The sequence below is a fragment of the Mobula birostris genome, chromosome 3 (assembly GCF_030028105.1).
Source record: "Mobula birostris isolate sMobBir1 chromosome 3, sMobBir1.hap1, whole genome shotgun sequence".
NCBI classification, from domain to species: domain Eukaryota; kingdom Metazoa; phylum Chordata; class Chondrichthyes; order Myliobatiformes; family Myliobatidae; genus Mobula; species Mobula birostris.
In genome coordinates, this window is record NC_092372.1 from 157,036,212 (window position 1) to 157,061,801 (window position 25,590).

Below are 25,590 nucleotides of genomic sequence, written 5' to 3' on the forward strand. Positions count from 1 at the left end.
TGTTGCCTACAGAGTCTCTGTGGGTGGAAGTTAGGAATAGGAAGGGTTCAATAACTCTACGGGGTGATTTTTATAGACCACCCAGAAGTAACAGGGACATCGAGGAGCAGCTAGGGAGACAGATTCTGGAAGGAGTAATAATAAAAGGTTGTTGTGGTAGGAGATTTTAATTTCCCATAATATTGATCGGCATCTCCCTGAAGTGAGGGGTTTAGAAGGGGTGGAGTTTGTTAGGTGTGTTCAGGAAGGTTTCCTGACACAATATGTAGATAAGCCTACAAGAGGAGAGACTGTACTTGATCTGGTATTGGGAAATGAACCTGGTCAGGTGTCAGGTCTCTCAGTGGGAGAGCATTTTGGAGATAGTGATCACAATTCTATCTCCTTTACCATAGCATTGGAGAGGGATAGGAACAGACAAGTTAGGGAAATGTTTAATTGGAGTAAGGGGAAATACGAGGCTATCAGTCAGGAATTTGGAAGCGTATATTAGAAACAGATGTTCTCAGGGAAACGTACAGAAGAAATATGGCAAATGTTCAGGGGATATTTGCGTGGGGTTCTGAGTAGGTACATTCCAATGAGACAGGGAAAGGATGGTAGGTTACAGGAACCATGGTGAACAAAGGCTGTTGTAAATCTAGTCAAGAAGAAAAGAAGAGCTTATGAAAGGTTCAAAAAACTAGGTAATTATAGAGATCTAGAAGATTATAAGGTTAGCAAGAAGGAGCTTAGGAATGAAATTAGGAGAGCCAAAAGCGGCCATGAGAAGGCCTTGGCTGACAGCATTAAGGAAAACCTGAAGACATTCTACGAGTATGTGAAGAGCAAGAGGATAAGACATGAGAGAATAAGACCAATCAAGTGGAAAAGTGTATATGAAACCGGAGGAGATGGCAGAGGTACTTAATGAATACTTTGCTTCAGTATTCACTACGGAAAAGGATCTTGGCGTTTGTAGGGATGACTTGTAGTGGACTGAAAAGCTTGAGCATGTAGATATTAAGAAAGAGGATGAGCTGGAGCTTTTGGAAAGCATCAAGTTGGATAAACCACCGGGATTGGATGGAGTGTACCCCAGGCTACTGTGGGAAGCAAGGGAAGAGACTGCTGAGCTTCTGGCGATGATCTTTGCACCATCAATGAGGACGGGAGAGGTTCTGGAGGATAGGAGGATAGGAGGTTTACGGATGTTGTTCCCTTATTCAAGAAAGGGAGTAGAGATAGCCCAGGAAATTATAGACCCATGAGTCTTACTTCGGTGGTTGGTAAGCTGATGGAGAAGATCCTGAGAGGTAAGATTTATGACCATTTGGAGAGGCATAATATGATTAGGAATAGTCAGCATGGCCTTGTCAAAGGCAGTTCATGCCTATGAGCATGATTGAATTTTTTGAGGATGTGACTAAACATGTTGATGAAGGTAGAGCAGTAGATGTAGTGTATATGTATTTCAGCAAGGCATTTGATAAGGTACCCCATGCAAGGCTTATTGAGAAAGTAAAGAGGCATGGGATCCAAGGGGACATTGCTTTGTGGATCCAGAACTGGCTTGAACTGGCTTGCCCACAGAAGGCAAAGAGTAGTTGTAGATGGGTCATATTCTGCATGGAGGCTGGTGACCAGTGGTGTGCCTCAGGGATCTGCTCTGGGACCCCTACTGTTTGTGATTTTTATAAATGACCTGGATGAGGAAGTGGAGGGATGGGTTATTACAGTTGTTGATGACACAAATGTTGGGGGTGTTGTGGATAGTGTGGAGGGCTGTCAGAGGTTACAGTGGGATATTGATAGGATGCAAAACTGGGTGGAGAAGTGGCAGGTAGAGTTCAAACCAGATAAGTGTGGGGTGGTTCATTTTGGTAGGTCAAGTATGATGGCAGAATATAACATTAATGGCAAGACTCTTGGCAGTGTGGAGGATCAGAGGGTCCTTGAGGTCCGAGTCCATTGGACACTCAAAGCTGCTACACAGGTTGACTCTGTGGTTAAGAAGGCATATGGTGCATTGGCCTTCATCAATCGTGGGATTGAGTTTAAGAGCTGAGAGATAATGCTGCAGCTATATAGGACTCTGGTCAGACCTCACTTGGAGTATTGTGCTCAGTTCTGGTTGTCTCACTACAGATAGGATGTGGAAAGCGTAGAAAGGGTGCAGAGGAGAATTACAAGGATGTTGCCTGGATTGGGGAGCATGCCTTTTGAGAACAGGTTGAGTGAACTCGGCCCTTTCTTCTTGGAGCAACAGAGGATGAGAGATGACCTGATAGAGGTATACAAGATAATGAAAGGCATTGATCATGTGCATAGTCAGAGGCTATTTTCCAGGGCTGAAATGGCTAGCACAAGAGAGCATATTTTTAAGGTACTTGGAAGTAGGTACGGAGGACATGTCAGGGGTAAGTTTTTTTACGCAGAGTGGTGAGTGCGTAGAATGGGCTGCTGGCGGCAGTGGTGGAGGCGGAAGCGATAAGGTCTTTTAAGAGACTCCTGGACAGGTACATGGAGCTTAGAAAAATAGAGGCCTATGGGTAAGCTTAGGTAGTTCGAAGGTAAGGACATGTTCGGCCTGTATTGTGCTGTAGGTTTTTTTCCCATGTAACAGCAAATTACAAGGGAACACTGAACTTGATTTAAACATAAAATATCAAAAAAAACCACAATCATACAGCACAGAAACAGGCTCTGTGTCCCGCCATGTCCATGTCAACCACCTATACTACTTAGCAGCACTTGGTCAGTAGCCTTCTATGCCTTGATGATCAAATACTCAATTTATGAGTATAGGAGTTGTACAGCAATACAGCACAGATACAGCCCTTTGCCCCAACTGTTTTATGCTTACCAAGTGCCCACTTAGCTAGTCCCAATTTCCTGTGTGTGGCCTATATCTCTCTAAGCTCCAATCTCTTCAGATGTTTATTAAGTGTTGTGAGAATAAATAAAGTTTTATGTATTAAATAGTATATATTTCAAAATGTATTACTGTCATGAATTAATTAGAAATAAGTACAAAGATAAATAAACAAAACAAATAAGAAGCTTAATTAAAGTGATCCAAAGAGTAGCAGACTTATTTACATGTTTGTGAATAAAAAGCATTTCAGGATGTATATTGTATACAATTCTATGGCACTAAATTTGACCTTTGAACCTTTGATGAGGAACGTACCAGGTATGCCCTTGACAACTGTTGTAAACACTAGGAGGTGGATATAAAGTGCATTTGGCCCCTTGGCTTAACAGAAATAGGAAATGTACCCAAGCACAGTGGTGACATGAGGTCAGATGCATACAAGTCTAAAATGAGCTGAGGCACGTTTAGCCAGCAGTTCTCCATGGAACCACCAGCAAACCATTCACATGCTTCAGTTCAATGTTGCGGACTTTGATAAAAGGGCATTAACTTGAAATATTTGATCTGCTCTCTTTCTACAGATGCTGTGTTTAAAACTGCTTTTAATTTCAGAATTGCAATAATACCCAATTTTGCTTTTGTGTGATAGATGTAATAATTGATTTTCAAGTAAAAAGGCTTTAAGTTTATTAAGCAGATTTTAAGTTAAGGCTCTGCCTCATATCTTTCTAAAATGCAAATTAATTCCATGATTCCATTATCATTAGTAAGTATAATAAATGACCAGCATGATTCCCATTGATCAGGACAATGTGTGCATATTCTGTTTTTTTTTCAGCATATCTTTAGTTTATTTTTAATTTAACATGCGGTATATAGGCAGTAGAGTGGGTAGGTAGAGGAAACCACTTTGCAGAAGTCTAGGGTGGTAGCAAAAGGATCAACGGAAATAAATGGGACTTTTCTTTATGTATGCAGTCTCGCTCAAAAAGCTGTCCCACAGCTCAGTTCCAAGAAAAGCACATAGCTGACTGCGGATAACAGATGCTGACTGTGGCTCATAGCATAGATGTGTTTAACGATTTTCTTTTAATGGCATTTCACTATATTTGGACATGCTAATGCTTATTAAGTACTACTGTGACTTATCCATGAATAAAAACCTACAAGACCACCTTAAAGAAAATCTGATGTCTTGAAGATACTTAGAAAACAGGTAATCATATTAAAGAAAAACTCTGAAGTATAGCTCACACTGGGATTCCTGCTTCTCTTTCTTCTTGTTTGTCAGTTGAGTGACTTGTTTTGCAAACATGCTACCAAGATACCTGTTTTTATTAAATAAAACAATTAACACGGGAAGCAACCTTGAATGCAGCTGAAGTGTGTAATGCATAGCAGAAATTAAGGAAACAAATTTATGGAGCAGTGCTGACACAGAAACTTATGGTAGCTGAAGTCTTGTAACAGAAGACTGAGAAGAACTAGCAACAAATTCACTTATTGGAAATTAATAGTGAGGTATACAGTGTCTGAGTGAAATATTTATTCACAATTAGGCATGATTAACTTAGAAAGATCACCTAATTTATACAATATAAATATTGGACATTGATTCCAGCACTACTACACAATTCATAAGTAATTGTGGAATCATTGCATATTTTAGGATTCCATCTTAAATTCCTGCTTCAGTAAACATTTTTCAAGCATTGAAGGCTGCATGTTCAGCCAATTCGCCCTTCTCAAGTAATTATAGAGAATGCTACTGATATAAGGAGTTCATTTGATATTGCAAATGTCGTATTATGGGGGAAAGACTTAGTGTCCATCAATCTGGACTTTAAACTCAAACCTTGTGGCAGAGTAATATAGAGGGAAACTCCCTGGAGGGAATCATTTGCTATCACATTTGTTTTCCAGGACAGAAGGTATAAATCCAGAGCATCCAAACACAATGACAAATATAAATGCAAAACATCCTAAAGTAACCCTTTAGTAGTGAACAGAATTTTAAAATTATGAGAGGCATAGACAGATAGTCACAAACACAAGAGATTTTGCAAATCCTGTAAATATTGAGGAACACACACAAAGTGCTGAAGAATTCAGCAAGTCGGGCAGCATCTAAGGAGTGGAATGAACAGTCGATGTTTCAGGTTGAGACCTTTCATCAAGACTAGGGAGGAAGGGGGAAGCAGAAGACCGGAGGAGGGGAAAGCATACAAACTGGCAGGTGATCAGTGACACCAGGTGAGGGGGAAGATGGGTGAAGGGGGGTAAAGTAAGAAGCTGGGAGGAAATAGGTAGAAGAGCTAAAGAGCTGAAGAAGTAGGAATCTGATAGGAGAAGACAGTAGACCATGGGATAAAGGGAAGGAGGAGGGGCACCAGAGGGAGGTGATAGACAGGTGAGGAGAAGAAAAGAAGCAATATGGGAGCAAGAATGGGGAAGGGATAAAGGAGACAGAGTGTTGGCATCTTTTTCCCAGGGCTGAGATGACTAAAACTAGAAAGCATACACTTAAGGCAAGGAAGGTTCAAAGGAGATGTGCGGGCAGGTTTTGTTTACAGAGAGTGTTGCGTGTCTGGAATACGCTGCCAGGTTGTGATGGAGGCAGATACGACATAGATATTAAATAAACTTTTAGAAAGGCACATGAACGTACAGAGACTGGAGGGATATAGACCAGGTGCAGGCAGAAGAGATTAGTTTAATTAGGTGTTATATGTTTAATTAATTTGTCATAACATCGTTAAGTCAAAAGGCCTGTTCCTGTGCTGTACTGTTCTATGTTCTATTTTCTAAAACTAAAGCTCCAAAGTAAATTATAAACCAGCTGAACCTCATTTTGATTTCCTTGCAAACTCCTTGCAAAGCAGTTTCAAATTCAAACAAGAGTCAGGCACCATAAATCCAGTTCTCTTTGGCTGGAAACTAAACTACGGTTTCCTGTCTCATTCTGGTAAATGTGGTGTAAATAGGCATTAACTGCTCAGTAGTCTTGCAATTGCAGCTATTTCTCATTTTGAATTTTATTAGCTCTGTAGTGAATTCCAATACTTGTATATACCCATCACCTAATAACCACTATCAATGTAGGAAAATAGCAAATATTAGCAATAGTAGATGAATCATGCATTTCTCCTTTATCAAAGAAGATCTGAATATTGACTAGAAAAAGCAAAGAATCTGTAACTCATACCATCATACTAAATATGAAACAAAAAGTTCTGGAAATGATCAACTCGTGAAGCAACATTTACAGAGTAGAAAACAGCATTAATATTTCAGCTACACACCCAAAATGCTGGAGGAACTCAGCAGGACAGGCAGCATCTACGTAAAAAAGTATAGTCGACATTTCGGCCCGAAGTATGGACTGTACTCATTTCCTTTGATGCTGCCTGGCCTGCTGAGTTCCTCCAGCATTTTGTGTACGTGGCTTGGATTTCCATATTCTGCAGATTTTCTCCTGTTTGTGATTTGATTAATATTTCAGCTTGACACTTCATCAGAACTTTAAAAATGAGAAAGTGAAAATAGTGTCAGTCTTTGTTTTGATTGGGATCTCCCAACTAGCTAGGTCATTACTTTTTCCCTGTGCAGCAAGGAACAATGCTGTATATAGATATATATGAACTATGTGATAGAACATAGAACAACTGTACAGCAGAGCAATAGGCCCTTTGTCATATGATGTTCTGCTGAACTACAACATCTTCCCTCTCACCTGAAATGCATGCCGTCTTGCATTATACATTCCAGCCTTGGGGAAAAGATACTGGCTGTCTACTCTATCTATTCCCCCTCGTAATCTTATAAACTTCTATTAGGTCTCTCCTCAGCCTTTACTACTCCAGAAAATACAACCCAAGTTTATCCCGCCTCCCCTTCTAGCACACCACCTTTAATCCAGATCTTCTGTGAGACCCATTAATCCTCCCAACACCCAACGGAATAGGTGGATACTAAACATCATCTGAACACTTTACTTCTGTGAGCTGATTTTCAAACCTATAAGCTGACCATGGCTCTGTCACTGCTGCCACTGTATACAATTTCCTGCCAATTAGTGGGCAAGCTGCCATTGAGCTATAATTCACAACTCAGCCAAAATATACAGACCAGACTGAGCCCAGAAGAGTTAATCACATAGTTACATAAAAAGATCGATTCATATATGTTCCTCACTATCTGTTTATGAGATACAGATACGTAAACTATTTTGCTAACATCAGTTTTTGTATTTTCTTGGTTGACTGCCAAAATGATTACAGCGCTGAGTTCATACAAAAAAAAAGTAAAGCAGACACAGGCTAAAAGGTTAAGTGAACTTGACCCTAAATATGCCGATGGTACATCACACTGTAAAACAAAAAGATTTTAATGCTGCTAATATAAAATCAATGTTGAAGTTAGTCGTTCTTTTTCTTCTAGGGATTGTGTAGGACAGAATCTTAGCCAAATCAATTAAAACCTTAATTACCAACTTCAAAAATAGATGCACGGGGTTATGAGAGTAGATTTTCTTTCAGTTCTATTTGTAATATATTCATAAATTTCTCTGAATAGAATTTAATTTTAGGGTATATTGGCAGACTGTGAAGAGAGTGATAAAGTTCATTGAATTTGTTTTTCTGGTAAGACCGCATTACACAGATGTCAGTAAGGTGCTAAATCTGAAGCACAGACTTTATTAATACAAAGAAATTGGAACTAATGAATATCATTTCTGTCTTTTGTATATTCAAGGGTTAATTCCACAATCCTTCAGTCCCAAAGGAGAAGATGCACTCATGCAGAACAGACTGTAGATGAGCTACAATGCTGCAGTCATTGCTTTCTTGTGAGTGTGCAGGATTAATTTAGTTTTTATTCAGTCACAGAATACGGACATCACTGACAACACCAACAATTATTGTCCATCCCTAATTGCTTCTGAGGAGGCATTTCAGAAGTAACTACATTGATGGGACTTAGGTCCCATCAACTCAGGTAAGAATGGCAGATTTTCTTTGATTAAGAACAAGAATGGACTAAATGGGTTTTAAGGAGAATTCCACAGTTTCGTGTTTACTATTATTAACATTCCAAATTTATTTTATTATCTGAATTTAAATTCCACAGCTGTTGGGATGCAAACTCATGTCTTTAAGATCAACCATTCAGAACTTTAACTGCATATACAGTACCTGACCCCCTACACTGCTGTAGTTACTCTGAAATTCCTGGATGTTGTTTATCTCATAAATATTAATTTTATTCTGCTTTTTCCCTTTTTTTACTAAAGAGTTTTCAGGTTGGACACCAGTAGTGTAGTTGTGGTAGGTTATTATTCAGAATAATTCTGAAAAAGAATGGTATGAAAATCATGGTCACAGAAAACTAAGGATACTGGAAGATCACATTAGTTATTTTATTTATCTGTCCACATATTTTGTGGAACTCCATTTTAATTTCTTTGTTAACTACTTCTGGTATCATTCTCTCCTGTACACTTCTTTCAAGTGGTAAAGCAAACCATTCGTGAGATCAACATTACAGAGATAGGAATTCAGGCTTGGCTTAGGTGATGTGGCCCTCAAGTCTGGTCCATATTTTGTACAGATCTGGATGATCTGGTCCTGCACTTAGCTCCACTTTCCAACCTGTTCCCAGAATTCCTAACTCTCCCATAAGTCCAAATCTGAACTCTTTCTGCCTTGAATGTGCCCAGTGATTACTACTCCAGAATTAAAAAGATTCATGACCTTTTCAAAGAAATGTAAACCCTCTTCCTCTTGCCCTCTTGTGTTCAATAGGTGTCCACTAATTCTAAAGCCAGCTGAGACCACTCATAACCCTGTATATCACACAAAGATCATCTCTGATTCTTCTATATTCCTGTAATTACAGGCCCAACCTACGCTTAAGACAACCCTTTCATTCCAGGAACTAACCTAGTGGAGCTTCTCTAAAATGCATCCAGTTCAGGTGCAGTAAAACTCCAATAACACAGTATTCAATTGTTGTGTAATCTCAATAGTCTGGAATGTGAGCTGGGGCAGGCAGAGCATACAGCTAGGGCCGAAGCAAGAATCTGGAGTGCAGCCAGGATAGAAGTTTGCACTGTGGGCCTCGGAACACCAGAAGTAAAGAATATGGGAAGACCTGCAGTCAGAAACAGGGTCCGGATATTTCCTTTAAACCTACTGAGTTTGCTGGAGAACATATTCTACCATTGTGCAACATATATGAAAAGAAAGAGAAATAAATATGTATTTGGAATAACATTCAAGAATCTAAAAAAACTATTAATCTTGTACTAACAAAGCCCAAAGACTGGTGTATTATTGCAGCTTCACTGTAAGCCCCTCCATGCAATAGTCAAAGGTATTCCATAGCGAATACTTCCCAATATTTACCTTCCATCTCCTTGGCATAAAGGGCAGCCTTCCCTTTGCTTTTCAACGTTGGTGACTCACCTCGTACCTCTGTTAATATGGGAAGTAGGCAGGCGTAAATGATGAAACAATATGAAACAAGTGGTTTTATATTTTAGCATATTTTTGTACTATTCAGCCCTCCAAACAAGTCAGTTTTGATGCTAAAATTTCACAAAACTCTCATCAACTTCAAATCCACCACAAAATGTTTCTCTTTGCATTGGGTCTAACAATCAACTGTTGATGAAACCAGGGTGTGAATGGTCTTTCGGTTCTTATTTACAACTTTTTCCCTCCATACCCCTTCCATCCATGCACCTATCCAAATTCTTATTTATAACTTTCTCCCAGATTTTAATGAAAACTTTTAGAAAGAAGCAGCTTAAAATAAACAGGATCTGTCGAAGTCACCGCAAAGTCTTGCCTCGCTTCAGCACCATATTGAAAGTTGTACGATTAAGATGATCTCTTGATCTCTCAATATACCTCGTCATAGCCCTTGCACTTTATTGATCTATGTGCACTGCACCTTCTCTGTAACTGTAATACTATGTTTTGCATTCTCTTATTGTTTTCATGTTGTACTATCTCAATGTACTTGTGTATGTATGGAATAATCTGTTTGGATGGCAGAAAAACAAAGCCTTTCACTGTATCTCAGCAAATGTGACAATAATAAACCAATTACTAATGCTTGAAATACAAAACTGAGAGACAGCATTAGTTGGTGCTCATCATTTTCACAGCCTGGGCGATATCAGCATTGCCACTTGGCCAACCAAAATGCGAAGTATAAATTTTTTCTGTATTTAGCAATTTGAGGAGAATAGGTAACAGTAGAACAGATGAACAAAATGAAAACAAAAGCAAAAACATCAATAAGGTATGCTTGACAGAAGTGCTTATGGAATTCATGTGCCTCAATGAACTACAAGATGTAATCTGCCTCATGTTGGTTCAATCACTATTGCCCAGATTACTACTTGTAAACTGAGGTCACTTCATTATCTTCTATATCCCAAAGTACAGTGGCATGGATTAGGTGATGACAGGGTATTGAGCAGATGCCACATCTCTGGTAGTCTTTGACAAATAGCAAGATGGTCTCAGGGCTTTAGTGAATCTGTTCGGTATTAGTAGGTTTGGAATGCCTCTGATATATATATAAATTAAATTTGTTAAAAATTAAAATATTAAATGTTATTCCATTTTTTAAGAAAATAATGGTATCTGAAAAGAACATAAATATTTAAAAATATAAAGTAAAATGTATTAAAAATAACATATCTTCATTTTGCCTTCCAAATCTTTGTCTTAAAATTCTCAGTGAAACCAATTAGGTTTCATATACTGTGCTTATTAAGATCTATTAAGATGAACTGACAGATCTGACAATAGTCAGTACAATTTAGATCACTGACATTTTAGATCCATGTTCTATCACCCATTGAAAGATGGTTTCCAAAATAATACCTCCTGTAACTGATAAAGTGGCCACTGAGTGTACGTTAGTGGTCTCTGTGGCCAAATTTGTGGACAATACAAAGACAGGTGGAGGGCCAGGTAATGTTGTAGAAGTGGAGAGTCTGCAAAAGGACTTGGACAAATTGGGAGAATGGGTAAAGAAGAGGCAGATGGAATTTAGCTTAAGGGAAGTACTGTATACGGTTATGCATCTTGGTAGAAGGAATAAAGGTTTGAACTATTTTCTAACTGGGGAGAAAACCAGAGAAACAAAGGGGCTTAGGAGTCCTTGTGCAGGATTCTCTAAATGTTAATTTGCAGGTTCAGACAGTGATAAGGAAGGTAAATGCAATGTTAGCACTCATTTCAAGAGGACTGGAATATAAGAGCAAGGATGTAATGCGGAGGATTTATCACACCGCATTTGAAGTATTGTGAGCAGGGCTGGCAATGGAAAAATTCCAGAGGTGGTTCACAAGAATAATTCCAAGATTGAAAGGGTTAATGCATGAGGAATGTTTGATGGCTTTGGGCCTGTACTCGCTGGAGTTTAAAAGAACGAGAGAGGATCTCCTTGAAATCTACCAAATATTGAAAGGCAGAGAGAATGTGGAGAGGATGTTCCTTATGTCTGACTATTCTCCTATGATGTCTTTCATTAACAAGGCATTTTTGCCCACAGAACTGTATCTCACTGGATGTTATTTTTTGTTTAGGGACCATTCTCTGTAAACTCTAGAGACATGAAAATCCCAGTAGATCAGCAATTTGTGAGATACTCAAACAACCCCATCTTGCATCACCAATTATTCCGTGGTCAAAGTCTGTTAGATCACATTTCTTCCCCATTCAGAACAACAACTGAACCTCTTGAACATGTCTGCGTGCTTTTACACATTGAGCTGCTGCCACATGATTGGCTGATTAGACATTTGCAGTAATTAGCAGCTGTACAGGCATACCTAATAAAGTAGCCACTGAGTATATAAAGACAGGGAGTTTGAAAGCATTTGAAAATTTGCAATCTAAAATAATTTACCTTTAGTATCTCCTTGCTCCAGTAAAAGATTTATGTTTTTGCACTGTTTTTATTCAATAATGTATTTATGTCATTCATATCTCCTATTTTTGCCTGCATAGCAAATCTTAGCCATCAACAAATGCCTCTGCTTCAAAGCATATTATGTGCCAGTTAATTTTATTTTCTTTCCTACTGTAAAATATTTATTGTCCTTCATTCCGTTCCTCACCCCCAAACTTCAACATTTTATACTTTTTCTCATGTTGTCACTGCCAATCCCTTGAAACAGTGACCTAGTCCTGTAGGTCCATCTCCAGAGGCTGTAGACGCAGGAGTTGTCCTTAATTCGTCAAACCTTTGCAGAGATATTAGTCAAATTTTTCACATGCTGAAGAAGTGAATAAGCTGGCAAACTGAAATATAGCACAAGATGTTATTTTGGTAAAGGACTGAAACCAGTTTTTTGAACCACTGCTTTCAGACTGTTTTAGCACCTGCTTGGCATTGCCTGCCAGTATTCATTACAGAAGTTGTACAGCATTTTGGTAGCTGATGTCAACAACAAGGTTTTAGTTAAAAACAGTTTGACTAGTTCAAGTTCTGAAGGGGCATTACTCAAAAAGATACTGATTCATGACCATGACTGATAGAGGTGTGAAGATGTTTAAAAATATAACAAAAGCCTTTGGAAAACTTTGTCAAGACTGCACAAAATTTGAGTAACATTTCACCTGGCAATTCTGACAAATTCAACTAAGAAGTGTAAGTGCTATTCCTTTTCCCTTAAGCAGGTCTGCCAGTAATTTCCCTTTGCTGTGAAAAAAGAATGGAAAGAAAACATGAACTTAGATAGTGCATCAGCGCAATTTGCTACTGGAGAGAGTGTGAGGTGGTGACCATAAGACCATAAACGTAGGAGCAAAATTAGGCCATTCAGCCCATCGACTCCATTCTACCATTTCATCATGGCTGATCCCACATCCCATTTAACCCCATACACCTGCCCTGTCACCATATCCTTTGATGCCCCAACCAATCAGGACTCTATCAACTTCCGCTTTGAATATACCCACGGACTTGGCCTACACTGATGTCTGTGGCAGAGCATTCCACAGATTCACTACTGTTTGGCTAAAAAATTCCTCCTTACTTCTGTTCCAAAAGGTCGCCCCTCAATTATGAGGCTGTGCCCTCTAGTTTTGGATACCCCCACCGGAGAAAACATCCTCTCCACATTCACGTTATATAGTCCTTTCAACATAAGTTAGGTTTCAATGAGATCCCCATGCATTCTTCTAAATTTCAGTGAGTACAGACCCAAACCTGCCAAATGCTCCTCAAGTGTTAACCCCTTCATTCCCAGAATCATCCTTATGAACCTCCGCTAGACTCTCGCCAATGACAATACAACCTTTCTTATATAAGGGTCCCAAAACTGTTGACAATACTCCAACTGCAGCTTGACTAGTGTTTTATAAAGTCTCAAATTACCTCCTTGTTTTTACATTCTACACCCCTTGAAATAAATGCCAACATTGCATTTGTCTTCATTACTGTGAATGAACCTTCTGAGATTCTTGCACAAGGACTCCTAAGTTCCTTTGCACCTCCGATGTTTGAATTTTCTCCCCATTTAGATAATAGTCTACACTATTGTTCCTTTTACCAAAATGCATTATCATACATTTCCCTACATTGTATTCCATCTGTCACTTTTTTGTCCACTCTTCCAATTTGTCTGAGGCCTGCTGCAATCACATTGCTTCCATAGCACTATCTACCTCTCCATCTACCTTCATATCATCCACAAACTTTGCCACAAAGCCATCAATTCCACTACCTAAATCATTGACAAACAATGTGAAAAGTAGCAGTCCCAATACGGGCACCTGAGGAACATCACTAGTCACCGGCAGCTGACCAGAAAAGGCCCCCTTTATTTCCACTCGCAGCCTCCTGCTTGTCAGCCATTCCTCTATCCATGCCAGTATCTTCCCTGTAACGCCATAGGATTTTATTTTGTTAAGCACCCTCATGTGAGGCACCTTATCAAATGCCTTCTGAAAATCTAAGTAAATGAAATCCACCACTTCTCCTTTGTCCATCCTGCTTGTTACTTCCTCAAAGAATTCTAACACGGAAAGAATTCCTTTCACGGAAACTATGCTGACTTTGACTTATCATTATAGTTATCATTAGTCTTCAAGTACCCTGAAACCTTGCCCTTAATAATGGACTCTGACACTTCCCCAATCACTGAGGTTAGGCTAACTGACCTATAATTTCCTCTCCTTTGTCTTCCTCCTTTCTCAAAGAGTGGAGTGACATTGCCAATTTCCCAGTCCTGCAGGACCATGCCAGAATCAAGTGATTCTTGAAGATCATGACTAGTGTATCCATTATCTCTTCAGCAACTACTTTCAGGTCTCTGGGATGTAGTCCATCTGGCCAGGTGACTTATCCACCTTAAAATCTTTCAGTCTGCCTCACACTTTTTCTTTCGTAATAGCAATGGCACTTATTCCTGTTGCCTGGCACTTACGGACCTCTAGCATACTGCTCGTGTCTTCCACACTAAAGACTGAAGCAAAGTACTTATTAAGTTTATCTGCCATTTCTTTGTCCCCCATTACTATCTCGCCAGCATCATTTTCCATTAGTCCAATATCAACACTCACCTCCCTTTTTATTACTTAGATAACTGAAAAAACTTTTGGTATCCTGCTTTATATTATAGGCTAGCTTGCCCTCATGTTTCATCTTTTCCCTTCTTATAGCTTTTTTAGTTGCCTTTTGTTGGATTTTAAAAGCTTCCCAATCATCCAACTTCCCACTAACATTTGCTACCTTATATACCTCATATTCAGTTAGCCCAAAACCCATGTGTTTAATTCATATATTCAGCTGCCCTTTCTCACCACCCCAGTAACCATTTAGAGATATCCAAGTATCTCCACATATTTCATTTACGACATCTATTCTAAATTCCTACCTGCCTAATTATCTCACAGTCTCTGATAGTTTTCACAGTAGATTTTACTCAGTACTTTCTCATGGCTTTGTTTCACTCATATGACTTGTTCTCCGACAGTCCTGGTAGATGACTTAGAAGTGGATAGAGTGAGTAGTTTCAAGCTCCTGAATGTTACTATCCCTGAGGACCTAACCCGGTCCCAGCATATTGATGCAGCTATAAAGAAGGCACGAGAGTGGCTGTATTTCATCAGCAGTCTGAGGAGATTCTATGTCACCTAAAACACTCACAAATTTCTTCAGATATACCATAGAAAGCATTCTAACTGGCTGCATCACCATCTGGTATGGTGTGTGTGGGGGGGGGGGGGGTTACTGCAAAAGATCGAAGTAAGCTGCAGAGAGTTGTAGAATTAGTCAGCTCCAGCATTGGCACTAGCCTCCATAGTATCAAAGACATAAGGAGCAGTGCCTCAATAAGTTGAAAAGTTGAAGTCCATCATTAGGGACCCCCACCACCCAGGACATGCCCACCTCTCATTGTTACCATCAGTAAGGAAGGTACAGAAGCCTGAAGGCACACACTCAACAATACAGGACCAACTTGTCCCCCTCCACTATCAATTTCTGAATTGACATTGAACCCTTGAACACTACCTCACGTTTTTCACATTTCTGTTTTTGCACTACTTATTTAATTTAACTATTTACTAATCAGTACATATACTTGCTGTAATTCACAGTTTTTTTTCCTATGTTTTCATGTATTGCATTGTACTGCTGCTGCAAAGTTAACAAGTTTCACAACATATGCCAATGATATTAAACTTGATTCTGATTCTGACATAATCTATTCTCTTCCTAGCCAGTTTCATAATTGAAAATGCTAAATATGGATCAAAATTAATTAAATGTTATAATGCATTTTAGTTGGAGGTATTTGCTTTAAGACTGAGGTCAGTGCTATGAGATTATCAACCACACTGTGCCTTAGCAGCCCCAACAATGATCTAAATTATCTCCTCTATTTTGTTCTCAAAGCTTTGATACCAAAAGATAAATGATAGTGGTCTACTACAGAACATAGCCAAATAGACGATATCACAAGAAAAACAAAAACCTTACAACTTTTGGAATACTCTTTCTAGTTTTTGCAGATGCCTGGTTGTCATTTGCTAATTGTCATCAAGTGAAATTAGCAGTTTTTCAGCAAAACATCTACTTGCAAATGACTAAACAGAAACTATTTTGTAAAAGTAACACATTTCCATACATTACTGGATTCTGCTTAAAAAATTGTTTGTGTGATGCACAGAGTTTCTGAGGAGTATATTATCCACTTAAGTTATAGGATAAGGTGCCTCATGAGTTGTAAGTTACCACAAGTTGATGGATGATTTCTGATCTTTTTTTTAATTTTTAAAACCAGCATCTCACTCTAGTCTCCCTGTAATTGTCTTGTGGTTGAACAGTTGCATAATAATTGTTTGCCACAAGTTAAGTTCAGTAACTAAAACCATGAGCACTCCTTTAACAAATGAAGGGTGTTGACGGTCAATCAAATTCTTTATTCCATTCTTCTTACAGAAACATCTGCATGATGCTAAGCAAGGGCACATCATCAGTGATGTTACCTGGGGTCGTCGGGTGTTTCGGGTCTTTCAACATCATACACCCTCGCCCAGGCGACCCGACCGGGGTTGATCAGACCCCGGTCTGTGCCCTAGCAGCAACACACGGATCTGCATTCTTTATCCCGAGCCATCGTGATGCTTTCTCTGCTGCATCTGTGGTGGTAGAAATGGCTCTCCTTCTTCTCTCTCCCATGATTCCAAGTACAGTGTATACTTTGTAGAGCAACTGACGTGCAAAGCCACGACACCCAACCTCCACAGGCCAATACTGTGGTCTCCAGCCTCTTCTTTGGCAGATATTCTTCAGATCTTCATACTTGGCTCTTTTCCGCTCAGAGGCCTCCTCCATATGTTCTTCCCACTGCACGATAAGCTCAAGTGTAAGAACGTGCTTCATTGAGTCAGACCACAACACAATGTCGGGCCGCAGTGTAGTCTCTGTGATGTGGGGAGGAAACTGCAGCTATTTTCCCTAGTCTGCTTTTAGCTTCCAGTCCTGCGCAGTGAAGAGCAACCCGGTTGCTTTCTGGTGTTCTATTGGTCTTTCCCCCTCTTTGACAGAGCAGATGGTATTCTTAACCGGACTTGTTTTCCGGTAGATGTTAAGGGTGCTGCGGATTGTCTCAGTAATTGGCCAGAGGACCTGGTCGTGCCGCCACTGATAATGGCCATCGGCAAGAGCTCTGGGGCAGCAGCTCAGAATGTGCTGTAGCGTACCGGTCTTCTCACAGAGGGGGCAAGCTGGTCGTTCTGCAAGGCCCCAGCAGTCCAGGTTGGATGGGCTAGGAAGGATGCCATAAACAGCCTGGATAAGGAACTTGATGCAATGTGGATCCGCTTTCCAGAGATCGTTCCACGTGCTCTTTCGCTCGATCACCTGCTCCCATTTGGTCCAGGTTCCTTGCTGTTTCATTGCCACTGCTCTGCTGGGCCTCTCCTCCTCCACAGCTGTCCTTACTTCATTCTGGACCAGTTCTCGTTGCTCTTTCCTTTGGACTTTGTCAAAATGGGGGACTTCAAGGCTTCCAAGTCCAACTCCTCCCTTGGCACAACACACATAAAAATTGCTGGTGAACGCAGCAGGCCAGGCAGCATCTCTAGGAAGAGGTGCAGTCGACGTTTCAGGCCGAGACCCTTCGTCAGGACTAACTATCCTCCCTTGGCGACTGCCCCCACCAGCACTTTGTGGCGCAGCTTCTTCCACTGCAGCTTCAGCTCTCCACTTTCTTCCAGCTCTCACTGCCACTCTTGCTCCGGCAACCTTTGGATCTGCAGCATCTCTGTCGCTCACAAAACCTTGAACTCCTCCTCGATGGATTTCAGGGGGAGCCTCAGTTTGCATTTATTCCCGCACAGAGCGATGCTGCTGATGTTCCTTGGTAAACACAGCCATCCTTGCAGGAACTGGCTGACTACCCTCTCTAATTCAGCAACAGTGGAAATTGGAAACTCTCAGAGAAGCAGTGGCCATAGGATTCTGGGTAGAATTCCGTGCTGGTAAATCCATGCCTTAAACTGCCCTGGAAGGCCAGTCCTGTCAACCTCTGGCAGCCATTGTTCAAACTCCCCACAGGTGTTCCTTATTGCTGCCTTATCTCTGAGTGTTGCATCAAACATCTTCCCAAGACTTTTAGCAGGGCTCTCTGTGATGGTAGGAATTGGAATGTCCTCAATAGAGAAACGTAATTGCTCCTGTACTCTCCCCTTCTTCAGTACGACAGATCTTGATTTTTCAGGCTTAAAGGACATCCTTGCCCACCTCATCAACCTTTCCAGCCCCTTAAGAATCCACCTAGCACCAGGCACTGACTACGTAGTGATAGTCAGATCATTCCTGAAGGCTCGTATTGGTGGTTGGTAGATCCCAGATCTTGATTTCGGGCCTCGTCACTCTGGCTCTGCAGATTTTACCAGCATGTTCATTGCCAGGGCAAAAAGGATGACTGAGATGGTGCAGCCTGTGATGATACCAATCTCCAGCCTGCGCCAGTCTAATGTTATTGGCCCTGTTGAGGCTCTCAGCTGGAATCCGTTGTAGTAGTCCATAAGGAGGCCTCTAATTCCTTCAGAAACATGGTGCCTTTTCAGTGCATCTTCAACAACCTTGTAGGGGATTGACCCATAAGCATTGGCCAAATTCAACCACAAAACCACTAAGTCACCCTTCCATGAGGAATTCTGCAGATGCTGGAAATTCAAGCAGCACACATCAAAGTTGCTGGTGAACGCAGCAGACCAGGCAGCATCTCTAGGAAGAGGTACAGCCGATGTTTCAGGCCGAGACCCTTATTTTCTCTGGCCTCTCTCAGGAGCTGTGTGATGACTCCAGTGTGCTCCAAGCAGCCTGGTAGCCTTGGAACGCCACCCTTCTGGGCGGAGGTGTGAACATAATTGTTCCTCAGGAAGTACTCTGCTAGGTGCTTTGCCACCACGCTGAAGAAGATCTTCCCTTCAACACTCAGCAAGGATATTTTCCTAAACTGGCTGATGTTCTTGGAGTCCTCTTCTTTTGGAATCCACACTCCGTTTGCATACTTCCATTGCTTGGGCACTTTGCCTCTCTTCCAGACGACTTTGAGGATTCTCCACAGTCACTGGAGAGGCCGGGGGCAGCGTTTGTAGATGTTGTACTTGGACCAGGAGCTGAGCCAGCTCTGGGTTTCTTGACTACTTGCTGAACCTCCTTCAAGAGAGGCTCTCGAAGGTCGAAAGCCTCTGCTGGTTCTGCGGGGGTGATGGGGGCATCACAGTTTCCCAATTCAACTTCTCTGTCCGGTTTACTGAAGGTGCTTCGAAGATGGTGGTCCATCTGTTCCTTTGTACAAGACAGCTTTCTGCTTCTCTTCTGACCCGAGGTTTGGTGAACAGAAATGGGTTGCTGATAAATGCATATCTTTTCTGTGCTCTTTCTCTCCTGCACCTTCGATGTTGCTCTGCTCTCCTCAGAGTTATGAGCCTTTTCCTCAGCATCACACGCAGTTCTTCCAGCGGTGCCCTTTCCTCATAGTTTGCTAATTTATGTTGTTGCTTGAGCACCTTGAGTTCTTTCCGGATGTTGTGGATCTTGGTGGCTCTGTTGTTTGGCTGTTTGGCCCACTTCTCTTCCTCAGTACCAAAACTTTCTGCTGCCACAGTTATATCAATGTCATCATTATCTGCAATCTCCTCTCCACACCACCTTTGGCCACTGTTTCCAACACTAGATCTACATCCTCATCAAATCTTTGCCACTCTGCTGTCTGGCAGGCTTTGGGCCATCTGATCCGCACAGTCTGAGATGTGATGTTGGGACGCACAGCTTGCACCACGCAGAGGCTCTGGGTACTGTGGGGTGCTTCCTGACCCTGCTCCTCCTCTGTCTCACCAGATTGGCAATCTGCACATTGTGGTGCTCTCTGTTGCTCTTTGCACTTCATCCTTGACCGGTGGATTTTCAAGCCTTTCTGATTCTTACAAATTTTGCCACAGGTGCACTGTATACTCGTTGTCGTTTTTCTATTGCACTGGGTCGGGAGCCTTGTGTCCGTCAGGCTGGGAAGCTCTTCCGCACCGCCCCCCACCGCCCAGGCTTCCCTGGGGGTATCTTTCCATTCTTTGATTCGTAGCCTTCTTGGATACTCCTTTACAGGAGCTGTGGTTAGAGCTGCTAACCCATCCTGTCCCAGTTTGCTGTCTTTCCAGGCTGTCAACCGGACTCTTCCTGGTAGTCACTGGTGTCCCAGGAGGTAGTTCTTACAGAAACATCTGCATGATGCTAAGCAAGGGCACATCATCAGTGATGTTACCTGGGGTTGTCGGCTGTTTCGGGACTTTCAACATCATACACCCTCACCCAGGCGACCTGACTGGGGTTGATCAGACCTTGGCCTGTGCCCTGGCAGCAACCCATGGATCAGCCTTCTTTATCCAAAGCCATCGTGATGCTTTCTCTGCTGCATCTGTGGTGGTAGAAATGGCTCCCCTTCTTCTCTCTCCCATGATTCCAAGTGAAGTGTATACTTTGCAGAGCGACTGGCTTGCAAAGCCATGACACCCGACCTCCAGCCTCTTCTTTGATAGTTATTCTTCAGATCTTCATACTTGGCTCTTTTCTGCTCATGGGCCTCCTCCATACGTTCTTCCCACTGCACAGTCAGCTCAAGCATAAGAATGTGCTTCAATGTGTCGGACCAAAACACATTGTTGGGCCGCAATGTAGTTTCTGTGATGTGGGGAGGAAACTACGGCTATTTTCCTAGGTCTGCTTTTACCTTCCAGTCCTGCGCCGTGAAGAGCAACCCAGTTGCTTTCTAGTGTTCTGTTGGTCTTTCCCCCTCTTTGACGAAGCAGATGCTATACTTTTTTTTATAATTCATCTTTTTATTGATTTAAAAGGAACATAAATACAAACAAGAGGAGAATTATCTCAAATATATATATCAATAACCATACAAACAGAGATTAAAATAGACATTATCAAAATCATACATAGTGTTAAGCTAGTGTATAATATATAATGAAAGAGAAAACAGTAATTCTCTTATCAGTTCATAAAGAGGAAAGAAAAAAAAAACTTTGAATTTCAAATGAGAAAAAAAACCCACTACACTATTCAAAACAAAAGGGGACTGGGCAGTCCATTCTGAGGATACGACCAAAAAAGAAAAAGAAAGACTTTCTGATCAAATCTAAATCTTCAAAAAAAAATTTGGAAGAGTAATAAATTAAATCAAGTGAAAATATTGAATAAAAGGTCGTCAGATTTGCTCAAATTTAAAGGATGTATCAAATGTCCGACTTCCTATTTTCTCTAAACTTAAACAGGACATAATGGAGGAGAGCCAATAGAAGACAATAGGTGGATTAGAATCCTTCCACTTCAGTAAAATGGCTCTCCTAGCCAATAAAGTTGAAAAGGCTATCAAACGTTGAGCAGAAACAGGAATATTTCCTGGTTTCGATGGGGTAATCCCAAATATTGCCGTAAGTAAATTAGGTTGTAGGTCCAGATCCAAGACTTTTGATAATGTTTTAAAAACATCTCTCCAAAAATTATCTAGCTTTATACAAGACCAAAACATATAAGTTGGGTGGCCAGCTCACTATTACCTCTGTCACAAATAGGATTGATGTTGGAAAAAATACGTGCTAGTTTATCCTTTGGCATATGGGCCTGATGCACTACCTTAAACTGTATCAAGGAATGACAGGCACAAATAGATGAGTTATTAACCAAATGAAGAATTTTACTCCATTGATTATCTGAAAATAACTCTTGAACTTCCAATTCCCAAGCACATTTAATTTTATCGTTAGATATCATTTGTAAATTCAATACCCGTTTATAAATTGTAGTTATCAACCCTTTTTGAAGTGGTTTAAGCTTAAAAAGAACATCTGTCATATTAGGTGGATAAACATAAGGGTAATTTGGCAGCAAAGCATGTAAAAAATTGTATTCTTGACCCGACTTGTTTTCCAGCAGATGTTAAGGGTGCTGAAGATTATCTCAGCAATTATCTGGAGGACCTGGTCATGCCGCCTGGTCAAAAATGGAAGTTTGAAGTTTCATGGTATGAAGTGTCTATGAAAGGAGTATTTTCATTTGAGAGAGAAATATTTGTAGAGTATGGTGGAAAGGTGCAGAAGTGGTACTGCCTGGATTGTTTTACTCAGAGCTGGCATTGACTACTATAATAACAATATTATGATTCGAAAGATGCCTGTGATCAATCATTGCTGGACATTTTAAAAGTCAATATTTCTTCTTATTTTTTCATATTTATCGCTCCTTATTTTTCTTTTAATCTAATCTTTCATTCACTTGCATTATAGCTCTATACTAATTTGGCATTGAAATAACACAGTCTGATCCACTCTCCTTCTCTACATTTAGGCCTATTGATTAGGGAGATAATTGACTTACCAAAGTCCCAGCTGCCCTTTTGCCTCTTCCAACTTGCATATCCATTGGCTGATAGTAAAATCAATATTGTTTGCCATAGGGTACAAATGAATGGCCAGCTAAGCGAGCAAATACAGGATGGACTAATGGCAACACTACCTCACAGCTCAGTGACATAGGTTCAATCTTTTCCTCTGGTGCAGTCTGGAATCTACACTTTCTCACTGTGGCCATGTTGATTTCCTTCAGGTTCCGCACTTTCCTCCCAAATCCAAATGATGTGTGGATTAGATGGTTCGCGATCAGGATCACATTTATTAGCACTGACTTACGTTGTGCAGTTTGTTGTTTTATGGCAACAGTACAGTGCAATACATTAAAAATATGCTAACTTACAATACTGTATATAGAAATTGAACAAAAATAGAGCAGAATAATGAGGTAATGCTGATGGGTTCATGGACCATTCAGAAATCTAATGGTGGATGGGAAGAAGCTGTCCTTTAAACGTTCAGTGTCCAACTTCAGGCTCCTGCACCTCCTCCCTGATGGCAGTAATGTGAAGCAGGCAAGTCCTGGATGATGAGGGTTCTTAATGATGGATGCCACCTTCTTGAGACAAGAAGCCTCAAGGATGTCCTCAAAGCTGGAGGGGTTAGTGCCCATGACGGAAGCATTAGTGCCTCCATACCGGATGGTGATGCATCCAGTCAGAATGCTCTCCACAGCACATCTGTAGAAATTTGTTAGTCTTTGGTGACATAACAAGGCTCCTCAAACTCCTGAATCACTTCTTTATAATTGTATCAATATGTTGGGCTCAAAGTAGATCTTCAGAGAAGCTGACACCCAAGCACATGAAGCTATTCACTGTTGACCTTTCTATGAAAACTGCTGTGTGATCTGATTCCCCCTTCCTGAAGTCCACAATCAATTCCCTGGTCATGCTGACATTGAGTGCAATGTTGTTATTGTGACACCACTTAACCAGCTGATCTATCTCGCTCCTGTCACTATCTGAGATTCTGCCAACAACAGTTGTGGCCTTGATGAATTTATAGATGGTGTTTGAGCTGTGCTCAAGTCATGAGTGTAGAGAGAAGAGTAGCGGGCTAAGCATGCATCCTCGAAGAACACCTGTGTTGACTGTGGTCTCCCAATGAAGAAGTCAATGATTTTGTGATAGAGATGTACAGAGGCCCAGGTTTTGAAGAAGTTGACTAGTACTGGGGGAGTGATAGTGTTGTGTGCAAGTTGTAATCAATAAACAACAGACTGACATAGGTATTGCTGTTGTGTAGGAGGTACAAGGCTGAGTGGAGAACCACTGAGATTGCATCCGTGTAGACCTGTTGCAGAGGTGGGCAATTTACAGCACGTCCTTGTCCCTGTTCAGGCAGGAGTTAACTCTAACCATGATCAACCTCTTAAAGCACTTCAGTACAGAGGATGTGAGTGCTGCTGGGTGTAGCTGCTGAGGCAACTCATTCAGCTCTTTTTGGGCTCCATAGTCATAATTTATTGATCCCGAGGGAAATTGGGTTTCGTTACAGTTGCACCAACCAAGAATAGAGTATAAATATAGCAAAATAAAACCATAAATTATTAAATAATAATATGTAAATTATGCCAGATGGAAATAAGTCCAGGACCAGCCTATTGGCTCTGGGTGTCTGACCCTCCAAGGAAGGAGTTGTAAAGTTTGATGGCCACAAGCAGGAATGACTTCCTATGACATTCAGTGTTGCACCTTGGTGGAATGAGTCTCTGGCTGAATGTATTCCTGTGCCCACCCAGTACATTATGTAGTGGATGGGAGTCATTGTCCAAGATGGCATGCAACTTGGACAGCATGCTTTTTTCAGACACCACCGTCAGAGAGTCCAGTTCCATCCCCACAACATCACTGGCCTTACGAATGAGTTTGTTGATTCTGTTGGTGTCTGCTACCCTCAGCCTGCTGCCCCAGCACACAACAGTAAACATGATCACACCAACATGTGTGATGGTGCCACCACAGACTCGTAGAACATCCTCAGTATCGTCCGGCAGATGTTAAAGGACCTCAGTCTCCTCAGGAAATAGAGACGGCTCTGACCCTTCTTGTAGACAGCCTCAGTGTTCTTTGACCAATCTAGTTTATTGTCAATTCGTATCCCCAGGTATTTGTAATCCTCCACCATGTCCACACTGACTCCCTGGATGGAAACAGGGGTCCAATATGACTGATGCCCTTCTGAAATAGGTAGGAACTTCTGACTTCAGCAGGGAGAGATTGAAGGTGCCCCTGAACACTCCAGCCAGTTAGTAGGCACAGATGTTGGCCTCTGAGACAGATGTAGCAGGGCTGTCAGATGTTGCTAAGATTTATTCTCCCTTTCAAAGTTTGTTTTAAAGGCATTTAGCTCATTGGGGAGTGAAGCATCTCAGCTAATTATGATGTTAGGTTTCGCCTTGTAGGAAGTAATGCCCTTAAAATCTTGCCATAGCTGACGTGCATCGAAATCTCCCTCTTCTGCAACTGCACTCAGAATTGCTTTTTTTGTTCTTAAGGTAGCCTTCTGTAGGTTGTACTGGACCTCTTGTAGAGTTCTGGATCACTGGTCTTGAATACCACAGATCTAGTCCTCAGCAGACAGTAAATCTCCTGGTTCATTACAGTTTGGGTATATCCAATGTGTTTTCAAAGACACACACTTATCCACACAGGTCATGATGAAGTCAGTAACAAATCTGCTATATTCATTCAGATCTGAAGTTGGATGCCTGAATAGGTCCAGTTCACAGATTAAGGGCACCCCCATAGTTTTCCTCCAGCTTCCTTGATCGTACCTTCATGGTTCTCACCAGTGGTGCTATGGTTCTCATTCTCTGCCTGTATCTGGGGAGTAGAAGCACAGCCAGGTGATCAGACTTGCCAAAGTGTAGGAGTGAGCATTCTTGATGGTGGTGTAACAGTTATGAAGTGTGTTGGCCCCTCTGGTTCACCAGGTGACATATTGGTGGTAGCTGGTCAGAGACTTCTTCAAGCTGACCTGGTTGAAATCCCCTGCAATGATAGGAAAGGTATTAGGGTGTGCTGTCTCAGGTCTGCTAACCACAATCACTGTAGATTGTCACCACTGTGTAGATGAGTGACAGAATCTGGGGCAGAAGTGTGGAAGACTGAAAAACTGAAATCAACGTGGGATTGGTGTAAGTGGATACATGACGGACAGCATGGACTCAATTGCAGGTCCCTTTCTTCATCAGTGTCCAATAATATTCATATTGTTAGTACTTGCATATCCTTTTCTATTTCTTTAAAAGAAATATTCAATTACTCCTGT

At 41.2% G+C, this 25,590-nt stretch overlaps 2 long non-coding RNA genes across 2 annotated transcripts in view; one reads left to right on the forward strand and one right to left on the reverse strand.

Annotated features, from left to right (window-relative positions):
• Positions 1–3,885: 3,885 nt before the first annotated feature.
• Positions 3,886–25,590, forward strand: part of LOC140195364 (uncharacterized) — a 42,946-nt gene continuing 21,241 nt past the window's right edge. Inside the window, exons 1-2 of the long non-coding RNA XR_011885438.1 lie at positions 3,886–4,073; positions 7,613–7,855. This is a non-coding gene — a long non-coding RNA (uncharacterized lncRNA). The remainder of the gene's footprint in view (positions 4,074–7,612; positions 7,856–25,590) is intronic.
• Positions 20,911–25,590, reverse strand: part of LOC140195362 (uncharacterized) — a 45,736-nt gene continuing 41,056 nt past the window's right edge. The window contains exon 4 of the long non-coding RNA XR_011885436.1: positions 20,911–25,310. This is a non-coding gene — a long non-coding RNA (uncharacterized lncRNA). The remainder of the gene's footprint in view (positions 25,311–25,590) is intronic.